The sequence below is a fragment of the Ranitomeya imitator genome, chromosome 4 (genome assembly GCF_032444005.1).
Source record: "Ranitomeya imitator isolate aRanImi1 chromosome 4, aRanImi1.pri, whole genome shotgun sequence".
NCBI lineage: Eukaryota > Metazoa > Chordata > Amphibia > Anura > Dendrobatidae > Ranitomeya > Ranitomeya imitator.
The window spans coordinates 451503022-451518304 of record NC_091285.1 but is presented as its reverse complement, the minus strand read 5'-3'; the positions used below and the strand labels follow the sequence as shown (position 1 = coordinate 451518304).

General features: G+C 44.2%; 1 protein-coding gene across 3 annotated transcripts in view; it reads right to left on the bottom strand.

Moving 5' to 3' along the window:
- The window catches only part of SCAMP5 (secretory carrier membrane protein 5), a 75820-nt gene extending 60835 nt beyond the window's left edge, over window positions 1-14985 (bottom strand). For 2 of the 3 annotated variants that reach the window (XM_069765755.1, XM_069765754.1), the window contains exon 1: window positions 14723-14979. The gene's annotated coding sequence lies outside the window, so the exon portion shown is untranslated. Of the gene's footprint in view, window positions 1-14722 lie in introns of all 3 variants that reach the window. The other variant, XM_069765753.1, reaches the window with a different exon arrangement.
- Window positions 14986-15283: the final 298 nt, after the last annotated feature.

Here is a 15283-nt window from a genome sequence, read left to right as displayed (position 1 = left end):
ACACCAGCAGCTGACATGGCACCCCACACCATCACTGACTGTGGGTACTTGACACTGGACTTCAGGCATTTTGGCATTTCCTTCTCCCCAGTCTTCCTCCAGACTCTGGCACCTTGATTTCCGAATGACATGCAAAATTTGCTTTCATCAGAAAAAAGTACTTGGGACCACTTAGCAACAGTCCAGTGCTGCTTCTCTGTAGCCCAGGTCAGGCGCCTCTGCCGCTGTTTATGGTTCAAAAGTGGCTTTACCTGGGGAATGCGGCACCTGTAGCCCATTTCCTGCACATGCCTGTGCACGGTGGCTCTGGATGTTTCCACACCAGACTCAGTCCACTGCTTCCTCAGGTTCCCCAAGGTCTGGAATCGGTCCTTCTCCACAATCTTCCTCAGGGTCCGGTCTCTTCTTCTCGTTGTACAGCGTTTTCTGCCACATTGTTTCCTTCCAACAGACTTACCATTGAGGTGCCTTGATACAGCACTCTGGGAACAGCCTATTTGTTGAGAAATTTCTTTCTGGGTCTTACCCTCTTGCTTGAGGGTGTCAATGATGGCCTTCTTGACATCTGTCAGGTCGCTAGTCTTACCCATGATGGGGGTTTTGAGTAATGAACCAGGCAGGGAGTTTATAAAAGCCTCAGGTATCTTTTGCATGTGTTTAGAGTTAATTAGTTGATTCAGAAGATTAGGGTAATAGGTCGTTTAGAGAACCTTTTCTTGATATGCTAATTTATTGAGACAGGTTTTTTGGGTTATCAGGAGTTGTATGCCAAAATCATCAGTATTAAAACAATAAAAGACCTGACAAATTTCAGTTGGTGGATAATGAATCTATAATATATGAAAGTTTAATTGTAATCATTACATTATGGTAAATAATGAAATTTAACACTATATGCTAATTTTTTGAGAAGGACCTGTATATATATATATATATATATATATATATATATATATATATATATATATATATATATATATATATATATATATATATATATAAAAGAGTGGACTTTATTGCCTGAACGGCGTGGTGCCGTTTCGAATATAGTATCCTTTCTCAAGCCATACTATATCCGAAACGTCGCCACGCCGTTCAGGCAATAAAGTCCACTTTTTTTTCAATTTTTTTTGTGCTGCTTTTTTTTTGTAGTCTATGTTTGGAGACCACTGGATTGCTGGTTGGGAGAGATTTGCACAACATGTGAGTTAGTACTGGATGCTGTTCCAAATATATATATCTACACACTAGATGGTGGACCGATTCTAACGCGTCGGGTATTCTAGAATATGTATGTATATAGCAGCCACATAGTATATAGCACAGGCCACGCAGTATATAGGAGTACTACATGGCCTGTGGTATATACCATGTGGCTGCTATATACATACATATTGTAGAATACCCGGTGCGTTAATATAGGCCACGCAGTAAATAACAGCCCACACAGTATATAGCAGCCACGCAGTATATAACAGCCAAAGTAGTATGTAACACTGGCCACGTAATATATAACACAGCCCACGTAATATATAGCACAGCCCACATAGTATCTAACAGTGGCCACGTAGTATATAGCACGCAGTATAGAACACAGCCACGTAGTATGTAACACTGCCCACGCAGTATATAACACTGGCCACGTAATATATAGCACACCCCACGCAGTATAGAACACAGCCCACATAGTATCTAACACTGGCCAGGTAGTATATGGCAGCCACGCGGTATCTAACACAGCGCACATAGTATTTAGCAGTGTGGGCACCATATCCCTGTTAAAAAAAATAATTAAAATTAAAAAAAACAGTTATATACTCACCCGGCGGGATCCAGCAAACCTCTGGCGATGCGCGTGGTTGCCGCCATCTTGCGTTCCCAGGATGCATTGCAAAATTACCCAGATCACTTAGTGGTCTCGCGAGACCGCTAAGCCGTCTGGGTAATTTCGCAATGCATCTCTGGGGCCGGAAGCTGGCGGCAGGCGCGAGTGCATCGTCGGACTACCGAAGGTGAGAATAGCAGTTTTTTTTTTTATTTTTTATATTAGATCTTTTTACTATTGATGCTGCATAGGCAGCATCAATAGTAAAAACTTGGTCACACAGAGTTAATAGCAGCGGTAACAAAGTGAGTTACCCGCGGCATAACGCGGTCTGTTACCGCTGGCATTAACCCTGTGTGAGCGGTGACTGCGGGGAGTATGGAGCGGGCGCCGGGCACTGACTGCAGGGGAGTAGGGAGGGACTAATCGGACTGTGGCAGTCGCTGATTGGTCGCGGCAGCCATGACAGGCAGCTGGCGAGACCAATCAGCGACTTGGATTTTCATCACAGACAGAGGCCACGACCAATGAATATCCTGGACAGACAGACGGAAGTGAGCCTTAGACAATTATATAGTAGTATACATATACTAGATGGTGGCCCGATTCTAACGCATCGGGTATTCTAGAACAGGGGTCCCCAACTCCAGTCCTCAAGGCCCACCAACATGTCATGTTTTCAGGATTTCCTTAGTCTTGCCCAGGTAATAATTGCATCACCTGTGCAATGCAAAGGAAATCCTGAAAACAAGACCTGTTGGTGGGCCTTGAGGACTGGAGTTGGGGAACCCTGTTCAAGAATATGCATGTCCCCGTAGTATATGGACAATGATGATTCCAGAATTCGCGGCAGACTGTGCCCGTCGCTGATTGGTCGAGGCAACCTTTATGACATCGTCGCCATGGCAACCATTATGACATCTACGTCGATACTGTGCCCGTCGCTGACTGGTCGAGGCGAATTCGCGGCAGACTGTGCCCGTCGCTGATTGGTCGAGGCAACCTTTATGACATCATCGTCGCCATGGCAACCATTATGACATCTACGTCGATACTGTGCCTGTCGCTGAATCAGAAACGTGGGATTTCTACGTCCTTTATTACATCATCGGCGCTGTGCCCGTTGCTGATTGAGGCCGCTAGGCCTCGACCAATCAGAGACGCGGGATTTCCAGGACAGACAGAGACAGAAAAACCCTTAGACAATTATATATAGATATATACACACACACACTAGATGGTGGCCCAATTCTAACGTATCGGGTATTCTAGAATATGTAGGTAGTGTATTGCACAGGCTACGTAGTGTATTGCACAGGCTACGTAGTGTATTGCACAGGCTACGTAGTGTATAACAGAGACACGTAATATATTGCACAGTCGACGTAGTATATAGCACAGAGCACGTAGTATCTTGGACAGTCACGTTGTATATTGCCCAGCGACATAGTATATAGCATAGAGATGTAGTATATAACAGAGCCCACGCAGTATGCAACACAGCCCATGTAGTACATCGCAATGTGGGTACTATATGCGTGGTTAACCCCTTAAGCCCCGAGGGTGGTTTGCACGTTAATGACCGGGCCAATTTTTACAATTCTGACCACTGTCCCTTTATGAGGTTATAACTCTGGAACGCTTCAACAGATCCCAGTGGTTTGACATTGTTTTCTCGGGACATATTGTACTTCATGATAGTGGTAAAAATTCTTTGATAGTACCTGCATTTGTTTGTGAAAAAAATGGAAATTTGGCGAAAATTATGATAATTTCGCAATTTTCCAACTTTGAATTTTTATGCAATTAAATCACAGAGATATATCACACAAATACTTAATAAGTAACATTTCCCACATGTTTACTTTACATCAGCACAATATTGGAACCAAAATTTTTTTTTGTTAGGGAGTTATAAGGGTTAAAAGTTGACCAGCAATTTCTGATTTTTACAACACCATTTTTTTTTTTTTGGGACCACATCTCATTTGAAGTCATTTTGAGGGGTCTATATGATAGAAAATACCCAAGTGTGACACCATTCTAAAAACTGCACCCCTCAAGGTGCTCAAAACCACATTCAAGAAGTTTATTAACCCTTCTGGTGCTTCACAGGAATTTTTGGAATGTTTAAATAAAAATGAACATTTAACTTTTTTTTTTTTTTCACAAAAAATTTACTTCAGCTCCAATTTGTTTTATTTTACCAAGGGTAACAGGAGAAAATGGACCCCAAAAGTTGTTGTACAATTTGTCCCGAGTACACCTATACCCCATATGTGGGGGTAAACCACTGTTTGGGCGCATGACAGAGCTCGGAAGCGAAGGAGCGCCGTTTGACTTTTCAATGCAAAATTGACAGGAATTGAGATGGGACACCATGTTGCGTTTGGAGAGCCACTGATGTGCCTAAAAATTGAAACCCCCCACAAGTGACACCATTTTGGAAAGTAGACCCCCTAACGAACTTATCTAGAAGTGTGGTGAGCACTTTGACCCACCAAGTGTTTCACAGAAGTTTATAATGCAGAGCTGTAAAAATAAAACAAATTTTTTCCCACAAAAAATATTTTTTAGCCCCCAGTTTTACATAGTAACATAGTTAGTAAGGCCGAAAAAAGACATTTGTCCATCCAGTTCAGCCTATATTCCATCGTAATAAATACCCAGATCTACGTCCTTCTACAGAACCTAATAATTGTATGATACAATATTGTTCTGCTCCAGGAAGACATCCAGGCCTTTCTTGAACCCCTCGACTGAGTTCGCCATCACCACCTCCTCAGGCAAGCAATTCCAGATTCTCACTGCCCTAACAGTAAAGAATCCTCTTCTATGTTGGTGGAAAAACCTTCTCTCCTCCAGACGCAAAGAATGCCCCCTTGTGCCCGTCACCTTCCTTGGTATAAACAGATCCTCAGCGAGATATTTGTATTGTCCCCTTATATACTTATACATGGTTATTAGATCGCCCCTCAGTCGTCTTTTTTCTAGACTAAATAATCCTAATTTCGCTAATCTATCTGGGTATTGTAGTTCTCCCATCCCCTTTATTAATTTTGTTGCCCTCCTTTGTACTCTCTCTAGTTCCATTATATCCTTCCTGAGCACCGGTGCCCAAAACTGGACACAGTACTCCATGTGCGGTCTAACTAGGGATTTGTACAGAGGCAGTATAATGCTCTCATCATGTGTATCCAGACCTCTTTTAATGCACCCCATGATCCTGTTTGCCTTGGCAGCTGCTGCCTGGCACTGGCTGCTCCAGGTAAGTTTATCATTAACTAGGATCCCCAAGTCCTTCTCCCTGTCAGATTTACCCAGTGGTTTCCCGTTCAGTGTGTAATGGTGATATTGATTCGCTCTTCCCATGTGTATAACCTTACATTTATCATTGTTAAACCTCATCTGCCACCTTTCAGCCCAAGTTTCCAACTTATCCAGATCCATCTGTAGCAGAATACTATCTTCTCTTGTATTAACTGCTTTACATAGTTTTGTATCATCTGCAAATATCGATATTTTACTGTGTAAACCTTCTACCAGATCATTAATGAATATGTTGAAGAGAACAGGTCCCAATACTGACCCCTGCGGTACCCCACTGGTCACAGCGACCCAGTTAGAGACTATACCATTTATAACCACCCTCTGCTTTCTATCACTAAGCCAGTTACTAACCCATTTACACACATTTTCCCCCAGACCAAGCATTCTCATTTTGTGTACCAACCTCTTGTGCGGCACGGTATCAAACGCTTTGGAAAAATCGAGATATACCACGTCCAATGACTCACCGTGGTCCAGTCTATAGCTTACCTCTTCATAAAAACTGATTAGATTGGTTTGACAGGAGCGATTTCTCATAAACCCATGCTGATATGGAGTTAAACAGTTATTCTCATTGAGATAATCCAGAATAACATCCCTCAGAAACCCTTCAAATATTTTACCAACAATAGAGGTTAGACTTACTGGCCTATAATTTCCAGGTTCACTTTTAGAGCCCTTTTTGAATATTGGCACCACATTTGCTATGCGCCAGTCCTGCGGAACAGACCCTGTCGCTATAGAGTCACTAAAAATAAGAAATAATGGTTTATCTATTACATTACTTAGTTCTCTTAGTACTCGTGGGTGTATGCCATCCGGACCCGGAGATTTATCTATTTTAATCTTATTTAGCCGGTTTCGCACCTCTTCTTGGGTTAGATTGGTGACCCTTAATATAGGGTTTTCATTGTTTCTTGGGATTTCACCTAGCATTTCATTTTCCACCGTGAATACCGTGGAGAAGAAGGTGTTTAATATGTTAGCTTTTTCCTCGTCATCTACAACCATTCTTTCCTCACTATTTTTTAAGGGGCCTACATTTTCAGTTTTTATTCTTTTACTATTGATATAGTTGAAGAACAGTTTGGGATTAGTTTTACTCTCCTTAGCAATGTGCTTCTCTGTTTCCTTTTTGGCAGCTTTAATTAGTTTTTTAGATAAAGTATTTTTCTCCCTATAGTTTTTTAGAGCTTCAATGGTGCCATCCTGCTTTAGTAGTGCAAATGCTTTCTTTTTACTGTTAATTGCCTGTCTTACTTCTTTGTTTAGCCACATTGGGTTTTTCCTATTTCTAGTCCTTTTATTCCCACAAGGTATAAACCGCTTACACTGCCTATTTAGGATGTTCTTAAACATTTCCCATTTATTATCTGTATTCTCATTTCTGAGGATATTGTCCCAGTCTACCAGATTAAGGGCATCTCTAAGCTGTTCAAACTTTGCCTTCCTAAAGTTCAATGTTTTTGTGACTCCCTGACAAGTCCCCCTAGTGAAAGACAGGTGAAACTGCACAATATTGTGGTCGCTATTTCCTAAATGCCCAACCACCTGCAGATTTGTTATTCTGTCAGGTCTATTAGATAGTATTAGGTCTAAAAGTGCTGCTCCTCTGGTTGGATTCTGCACCAATTGTGAAAGATAATTTTTCTTGGTTATTAGTAGAAACCTGTTGCCTTTATGGGTTTCACAGGTTTCTGTTTCCCAGTTAATATCCGGGTAGTTAAAGTCCCCCATAACCAGGACCTCATTATGGGTTGCAGCTTCATCTATCTGCTTTAGAAGTAGACTTTCCATGCTTTCTGTTATATTTGGGGGTTTGTAACAGACCCCAATGAGAATTTTGTTACCATTTTTCCCTCCATGAATTTCAACCCATATGGACTCGACATCCTCATTCCCTTCGCTAATATCCTCCCTTAAAGTGGACTTTAGACAAGACTTTACATAGAGACAAACCCCTCCTCCTCTCCGATTTTTACGATCCTTTCTAAACAGACTGTAACCCTGTAAGTTAACTGCCCAGTCATAGCTTTCATCTAACCATGTCTCGGTTATTCCCACTATGTCAAAGTTACCTGTAGATATTTCTGCTTCTAGTTCTTCCATCTTGTTTGTCAGGCTTCTGGCGTTTGCGAGCATGCAGTTTAGAGGATTTTGTTTTGTTCCAATCTCCTCACTGTGGATTGTTTTAGAAATGTTCTTACCTCCCTTCTGAGTATGTTTTCCTGGGTCGTCTTTGTTCGAGTCTAATGTTTTTCTTCCCGTCCCCTCTTCTTCTAGTTTTGTATTTTCCCGAGGGTAAGAAGAGAAATTCGACCCTAAAAGTTGTTGCCCAATTTGTCCTGAGTGCGCTGATACCCCATATGTGGGGGGGAACCACTGTTTGGGCGCATGGGAGGGCTCGGAAGGGAAGGAGCGCCATTTGGAATGCAGACTTAAGGTACCGTCACACATAGCGACGCTGCAGCGATACCGACAACGATCCGGATCGCTGCAGCATCGCTGTTTGGTCGCTGGAGAGCTGTCACACAGACAGCTCTCCAGCGACCAACGATCCCGAGGTCCCCGGTAACCGGGGTAAACATCGGGTAACTAAGCGCAGGGCCGCGCTTAGTAACCCGATGTTTACCCTGGTTACCATCCTAAAAAGTAAAAAAACAAACGCTACATACTTACCTATCGCTGTCTGTCCTCGGCGCTCTGCTTCTCTGGTCTGGCTGTGAGCGCCGGGCAGCCAGAAAGCAGAGCGGTGACGTCACCGCTCTGCTTTCCGGCGCTCACAGCCAGAGCAGGAGGAGAGCAGAGCACAGCGCTGGAGGACAGACGGCTGTAGGTAAGTATGTACTGTTTGTTTTTTTACTTTTTAGGATGGTAACCAGGGTAAACATCGGGTTACTAAGCGCGGCCTTGCGCTTAGTTACCCGATGTTTACCCTGGTTACCAGCGAAGACATCGCTGAATCGGTGTCACACACACCGATTCAGCGATGTCTACGGGGAGTCCAGCGACGAAATAAAGTTCTGGACTTTCTTCCCCGACCAGCGATCTCCCAGCAGGGGCCTGATCGCTGCTGCCTGTCACACTGGACGATATCGCTAGCGAGGACGCTGCAACGTCACGGATCGCTAGCGATATCGTCTAGTGTGACAGTACCTTTAGATGGAATGGTCTGCAGGCGTCACATTGCGTTTGCAGAGCCCCTAATGTACCTAAACAGTAGAAACCCCCCACAAGTGACCCCATATTGGAAACTAGACACCCCAGGGAACTCATCTAGATGTGTTGTGAGAACTTTGAACCCCCAAGTGTTTCACTACAGTTTATAACGCAGAGCCTTGAATATAAAAAATCTTTTTTTTCCCACAAAAAATATTTTTTAGCCCTCAGTTTTGTATTTTCCCAAGGGTAACAGGAGAAATTGGACCCCAAAAGAAGTTGTCCTATTTGTCCCGAGTACGCTGATACCCCATATGTTGGGGTAAACCCCTGTTTGGGCACACGGGAGAGCTCGGAAGGGAAGGAACACTGTTTTACTTTTTCAACGCAGAATTGGCTGGAATCGAGATCGGACACCATGTCGCGTTTGGAGAGCCCCTGATGTGCCTAAACAGTGGAAACCCCTCAATTATAACTGAAACCCTAATCCAAACACACCCCTAACCCTAATCCCAACAGTAATCCTAACCACACCTCTAACCCTGACACACCCCTAACCCTAATCCCAACCCTATTCCCAACTGTAAATGTAATCTAAACCCTAACTGTAACTTTAGCCCCAACCCTAGCCCTAACCCTAATGGGAAAATGGAAATAAATACATTTTTTTAATTTTTCCCTAACTAAGGGGGTGATGAAGGGGGGTTTGATTTACTTTTATAGCGGGTTTTTTAGCGGATTTTTATGATTGGCAGCCGTCACACACTGAAAGACGCTTTTTATTGCAAAAAAATTTTTTTTTGCGTTACCACATTTTGAGAGCTATAATTTTTCCACATTTGGTCCACAGAGTCATGTGAGGTCTTGTTTCTTGCGGGACAAGTTGACGTTTTTATTGGTAACATTTTCGGGCACGTGACATTTTTAGATCGCTTTTTATTACGATTTTTGTGAGGCAGAATGACCAAAAACCAGCTATTCATGAATTTCTTTTGGGGGAGGCGTTTATACCGTTCCGCGTTTGGTAAAATTGATAAAGCAGTTTTATTCTTCGGGTCAGTACGATTACAGCGACACCTCATTTATATCATTTTTTTATGTTTTGGTGCTTTTATACGATAAAAACTATTTTATAGAAAAAATAATTATTTTTGCATCGCTTTATTCTCAGGACTATAACTTTTTTATTTTTTCGCTGATGATGCTGTATGGCGACTCGTTTTTTGAGGGACAAGATGACGCTTTCAGCGGTACCATGGTTATTTATATCTTTTTTTGATCGCATGTCATTCCACTTTTTGTTCGGCGGTATGATAATAAAGCGCTGTTTTTTGCCTCTTTTTTTTTTTTTCTTACGGTGTTTACTGAAGGGGTTAACTAGTGGGACAGTTTTATAGGCCGGGTCGTTACGGACGCGGCGATACTAAATATGTGTACTTTTATTGTTTGTTTTTTATTATTTAGATAAAGAAATGTATTTATGGGTATAATATTTTTTTTTTTCTTTCATTATTTAGGAATATTTTTTTTTTTTTTACACATTTGGAAAATTTTTTTTTTACTTTTTTACTTTGTCCCAGGGGGGGACAATACAGATCGGTGATCTGCCAGTTTGCACAGCACTTTGACAGATCAATGATCTGTCAAACAGCGCTGCAGCTTTACCAAGTGCCTGCTCTGAGCAGGCACTTGGTAAGGCACCTCCCTCCCTGCAGGACCCGGATCCCCGGCCATCTTGGATCCAGGTCTGGAGCAGGCAGGGAGGTGAGGAGACCCTCGCAGCAACGCGATCACATCGCGTTGCTGCGGAGGGCTCAGGGAAGCCCGCAGGGAGCCCCCTCCCTGCGCGATGCTTCCCTATACCGCCGGCACATCGCGATCATGTTTGATCGCGGTGTGCCTGGGGTTAATGTGCCGGGGGCGGTCCGTGACCGCTCCTGGCACATAGTGCCGGATGTCAGCTGTGATAGACAGCTGACACCCGGCCGCGATTCCCCTGTGAGCGCAGCCGATCGCCTATGACGTACTATCCCGTCGGTGGGAATTAAAGCCCACCCCACCTCGACGGGATAGTACGTCATATGGGATTAAGGGGTTAAAAATGACTTAAAATAAAAACTAAACATATACTCACCTTCCGAAGGCCCCTTGTAGTCCTGGCACCTGTGTGCGGTGCACGCAGCAGCTTCCGATCCCAGGGTTGGTATGAGCGCAGGACCTGTGATGACGTCGCCGTCACATGACCGTGACGTAATGGCAGGTCCTTCTCGCATAGCATCCTTGGCACCGGAATCTGCCGCTTGCACCGCCGAGTACAGCGCACCACGTCGGAGGGTGAGAATAACCTTTTTTTTTAATTATTATTATTTTGAACAGATCGTTTTACTATTGATGCTGCATACGCATACTTTTGGGTATTTTCTGTTATATAGGACCCTCAAAGTCACTTCAAATGTGAGGTGGTCCCTTAAGAAAAAAAAAAAGTTTTGCAAATTTTGTTGTAAAAATGAGAAATCGCTGGTTAACTTTTAACCCTTATAACTTTTGTGCGATATGACTGATTTAAGGGCATAAAAATAGAAAAATTGTGAACTTTTCCCCAAATTTGGTTTTTTTTTTTTTTTTTTTTCGCTCAAATAAATGCAAGTCATATCAAAGAAATTTTACCACTGTCATGAAGTACAATATGTCACGAGAAAATCTCAGAATCAGTGGGGTCCATTGAAGCGTTCCAGAATTATGATCTCAAAGTTACACGGGTAAGAATTGGCCTGGTCAGGAAGGAGAAAACCGGCTTTGGGGGCGAAGGAGTTAAATATTAGAGAACACAAAATGCAGTTTATAAAAGAAGGGCTTTATTAATAAGAGAAAAGAAACCCCAACCTACAGTGCCCTGTGTGAAAAAGTGATTGGTCCTGAAGCAGCAAAACAACCCCAGACCATCACACTAACACCACCATATTTGACTATGGGTATGATGTTCCTTTTCTGAAATGCTGTGTTACTTCTATGTCAGATGTAGACAAACTTTACAAAAAGCAGGGCTGTGGAGGAGGAGTTGGTGTCCATTTTGGTGGAGTCGGAGTCAGTATAAAACGGATCGACTCCGCATCCCAAAATACATAATAACTTGGTACAGTAGTTCAATGCAGTATGATGTAAATTCTCATAAGAATTTGGGAAAGTTATGAAGTGTCCTATAAATATCTTATCTAAGGATTTAGACTTTTAGTTGAGATGTACTGCACGTTATGTACTTGCTCAGTAGTGAGGCAGGGCTGTGGAATTGGAGTCTGAATCATGGAGTTGGATGTCAGAGAAATTGAGGAGCCTGAGGTTTGGCTTACCTACTCCACAGCCTTGCCAAAAAGTTCAACTTTTGTCTCGTCAGTCCACAAGGTATTCTCCCAAAAGTCTTGGGGACCATTAAGATTTTTCTGGCAAAATCCCCAAGCCTTTATATTATTATTGCTCAGCAGTGGTTTGTGTCTTGGAATTATGCCATGCAGATCATTTTTTGCCCAGTCTCTTTCTTATGGTGAAGTCATGAACACGGACCTTAACTGAGGCAAGTGATGTATACAGTTCTCTGAATGTTGTTTTGGTGTCATTTGTGACCTCTTGGATGAGTTGTCGCTACGCTCTTGGGGCATTTTGGTCAGCCGGCCACTCCTGAGAAGGTTCACCACTGTTCTATGTTTTTGCCATTTGTGGATAATGGTTCTCACTATGATTTGCTGGAGTCTCAAAGCTTTAGAACCTTTTCCAGACCGATAGATCTTCATTGCTTTGTTTCTCATTTGTTCCACAATTTCTCTGGATCGCGACATGATGTCTAGCTTTTGGACATCACTTTGTGAGGCCGGTTTCACACGTCAGTGGCTCCGGTATGTGTGGTGACAGTTTCCTCACGTACCGGAGACACTGACTCACATAGACACAGTAAAGTAAAGGTGTCTCTGCACATGTCAGGGTGCTTTCACGGACCTTGTGTCCATTTGCAAAACACGGAGACATGTCAGTGTTCGTGGGAGTGCACGGATCACACGGACCCATTAAAGTCAATGGGTCTGTGTAAACACATACCGCACATGGATGCACACCTCCTATGGGAGGTGGAGTCGCATATTCATCACTGTAATGAGCGGTACCACGTGCGGCTGCCAGCGCTGAGAGGAGGCATCGCAGGAGCTGGGTGAGTATTTCTCTGCAAGCGGGCGGGCGCATGGGGGGTGAGAGGCGGGAGGTGACCCCAAACTAACAAAAAATAACTGTTTTTCATCCCTTCTTTCCTGCAAGCGCTGCTTTCAGCCGAGCAGGACAGAAGGGATGAATGTCGACTTCAGCACCACACGCAAGGGACAGCGCAGTCTCTCCTGCACGGTCCGTGTGGTCCTCAGGCGGCACACGGCTGCCGCACGTGTGCCACACTGATGTGCCACGTGAGCACATGGACACCTCCGATACCGATTTCCCTGGTACCGGAATTATCTGGACGTGCGAGACTGGCCTCAGGCAGGGCCTATTTAAGTAATTTCTTGACTGAGAACAGGTGTGGCAGTAATCAGGCCTGCGTGTGGCTAGGACATTTGAATTCAGCTTCCCAAAGATGTGATAAACCACAGTTAATTTATGTTTTAAGGAAGGGGAAATCAATTTTTCACACAGGGACCTATAGGTTTGTAATTTTTTTCCCCCTTAATAAAAAGCCTTCATTTATATATTGTGTTATGTGTTTTCTTGTGATATCTTTGTCTAATATTTAAATTTATTTGGTGATCTTAAACATTTAAGCGTGTCAAACACAAAAGAATAGGAAATCAGGAACTTCCACACTACTATATATCCATAAGTGAAAAAATAGAATCATGTTCCATCATGTAAATAGTTTCCCCTCAAGGTCCTCAGACTGAAGATCTACTCGAGTTGTCCTGGATGATCACCACCGCCTCGCTTTCTCCAGTGCGGATTGTTTTATAGGGACATTACAAGCATTTCCTTTTACTTTTTAATCCTACTGATGACAACAGCTATTGTGTGGCACTGGCAGGCACAAAAAGCAGCTGGACAGAGTGAGGATCTCTGGGCACAGCATGCTATACTGGGGGAATATTGGGGAACACGGCAGTCGTACATACATTTTGGAGAGTTTAATGTGAAATTAAAGTGTAAACAAGTTTTCAATGAATGTTTCTCTTGGACACAGTCAGACCAGACTTTACTTTGAGCACCATTATTAGGCCACGTTCACACAATCAGGATTTGGTCAGTATTTCACATCAGTATCTGTAAGCCAAAACCAGGAGTGGAACAATCAGAGGAAAAGTATAACAGAAACATATGCACCACTTCTGTATTTATCACCCACTCCTGGTTTTGGCTTAGGCAGGGTTCACACTGCGTCAATGGCAATGCGCTGACGGCATCCGTTACACAGCGGCACTAATGCTATGTAACAGATGCGGTAGCGCACCCATTGGCTGCCACTACGTAGCACAGCGCATGTCATTATCGGCATGTGTTAGCGATGTGCTGTCATTCTGTGACGGACCCTCAGACACGCTCTGGAGTATTTCCGGGTCCGTCACCGATGGCATAGGTGGAGCATCTGCACGATCGCATAATGTGATCTTTAAAAAGGCACTAGCGTTGGTGCAGTTCGATTAATGCATGCTTTCAACGGACTGCACCAACGCAATGTGAACCCTGCCTTACACATACTGAGGTCAAATACTGACCAAAGCTTTATGTGCCACTCGGATTAAAAACCTGGAAATGTGAACAGCCCCATAGACAGGACTCGCACCTACTACAGTATGTGGAAAATACGAACATCTGAAGGAGGCCGGAGTCACCGATCGCTCTCAGTACACGGGTGGGATAGTCTAATGTAGGATTGTGTGTACAGGCGGTTATTTGTATGGAGGGCGGGGGCTCGGGGTTACACATCAGGGGCACTGCCAAGATTTGGCTCAAGGCACTGATGCACAACTGACACAGACATAGGAGACAGAGACCCCATGGGCCTCACACACAGGGGCGGACAAACCACTGGGGCCATCTAGGTGGCCGCACACAGGGTCTGCTGGAGTGGGGATTTTCATGTGTAAAATATATATATATATATATATATCACACATTATATATACCCTCCCCATATAGACAGTATGTATATCACACACACATTATACACAGGAAAACAGGCGGCGACTAATAACACATTCAATGTCATCAAATGTCACTGCGCCCCTCACCCCCAGACTCACCCCCACCGTGGTGCCCCTCACCCATGTTACATCACGGTGCAGACACCGGACCACAAACACGAGCCCACCATGACACGGAGTACCGCCTGCAGCACGTCCTACACACAGGGGTCGCGCTCGGCCCCGCACACGGAGGACTCACCCGGTCTAGCAGGTCGCAGCCGCCGCGCAGATTGTCATTACACGCCGCGTCCCTCAGTCCTGGTATGTATCCAGCTTCTCCTGTCTCCCGGATCTACCCACGTCCCGGTATCGCGAGATCTCTGAACGTCCCTGCGTGGGTCTTGTACGTGATGGAAGTGTCAATAAAGTGAGTGCGGTGTAATCCGTCAGCTGAGCACGGAGCGGTCACTCCCTTGTATTCCGTGGTGGATGGATGAAGATGCTCTGGCTCACAGTGGGTGTGGCTAGCTCACCGGGGCGTGACTTCTGTGCAGTGGGCGTGGCCTGCTGTGATGGGCGGTCCGGCGGCTCCGCTCACCTGCGGCTCTTTTTGTAACTAGAGCTCCGTTTTCCAGTGTCCGGTTCCCGGTGTTTGCTGCACAGTGACGGCCTCATTAGGGTATGTTCACACGTTCAGGATTTCCATCCTTTTTTTTTCAGGACAGTTTTTTTTAAAAACTGCAGCTCTTGGCAGAAAACGCAGGTCCTTTTTTTGGTCCTTTTTGATGCGTTTTTGATGCGTTTTTTGATGCGTTTTTTT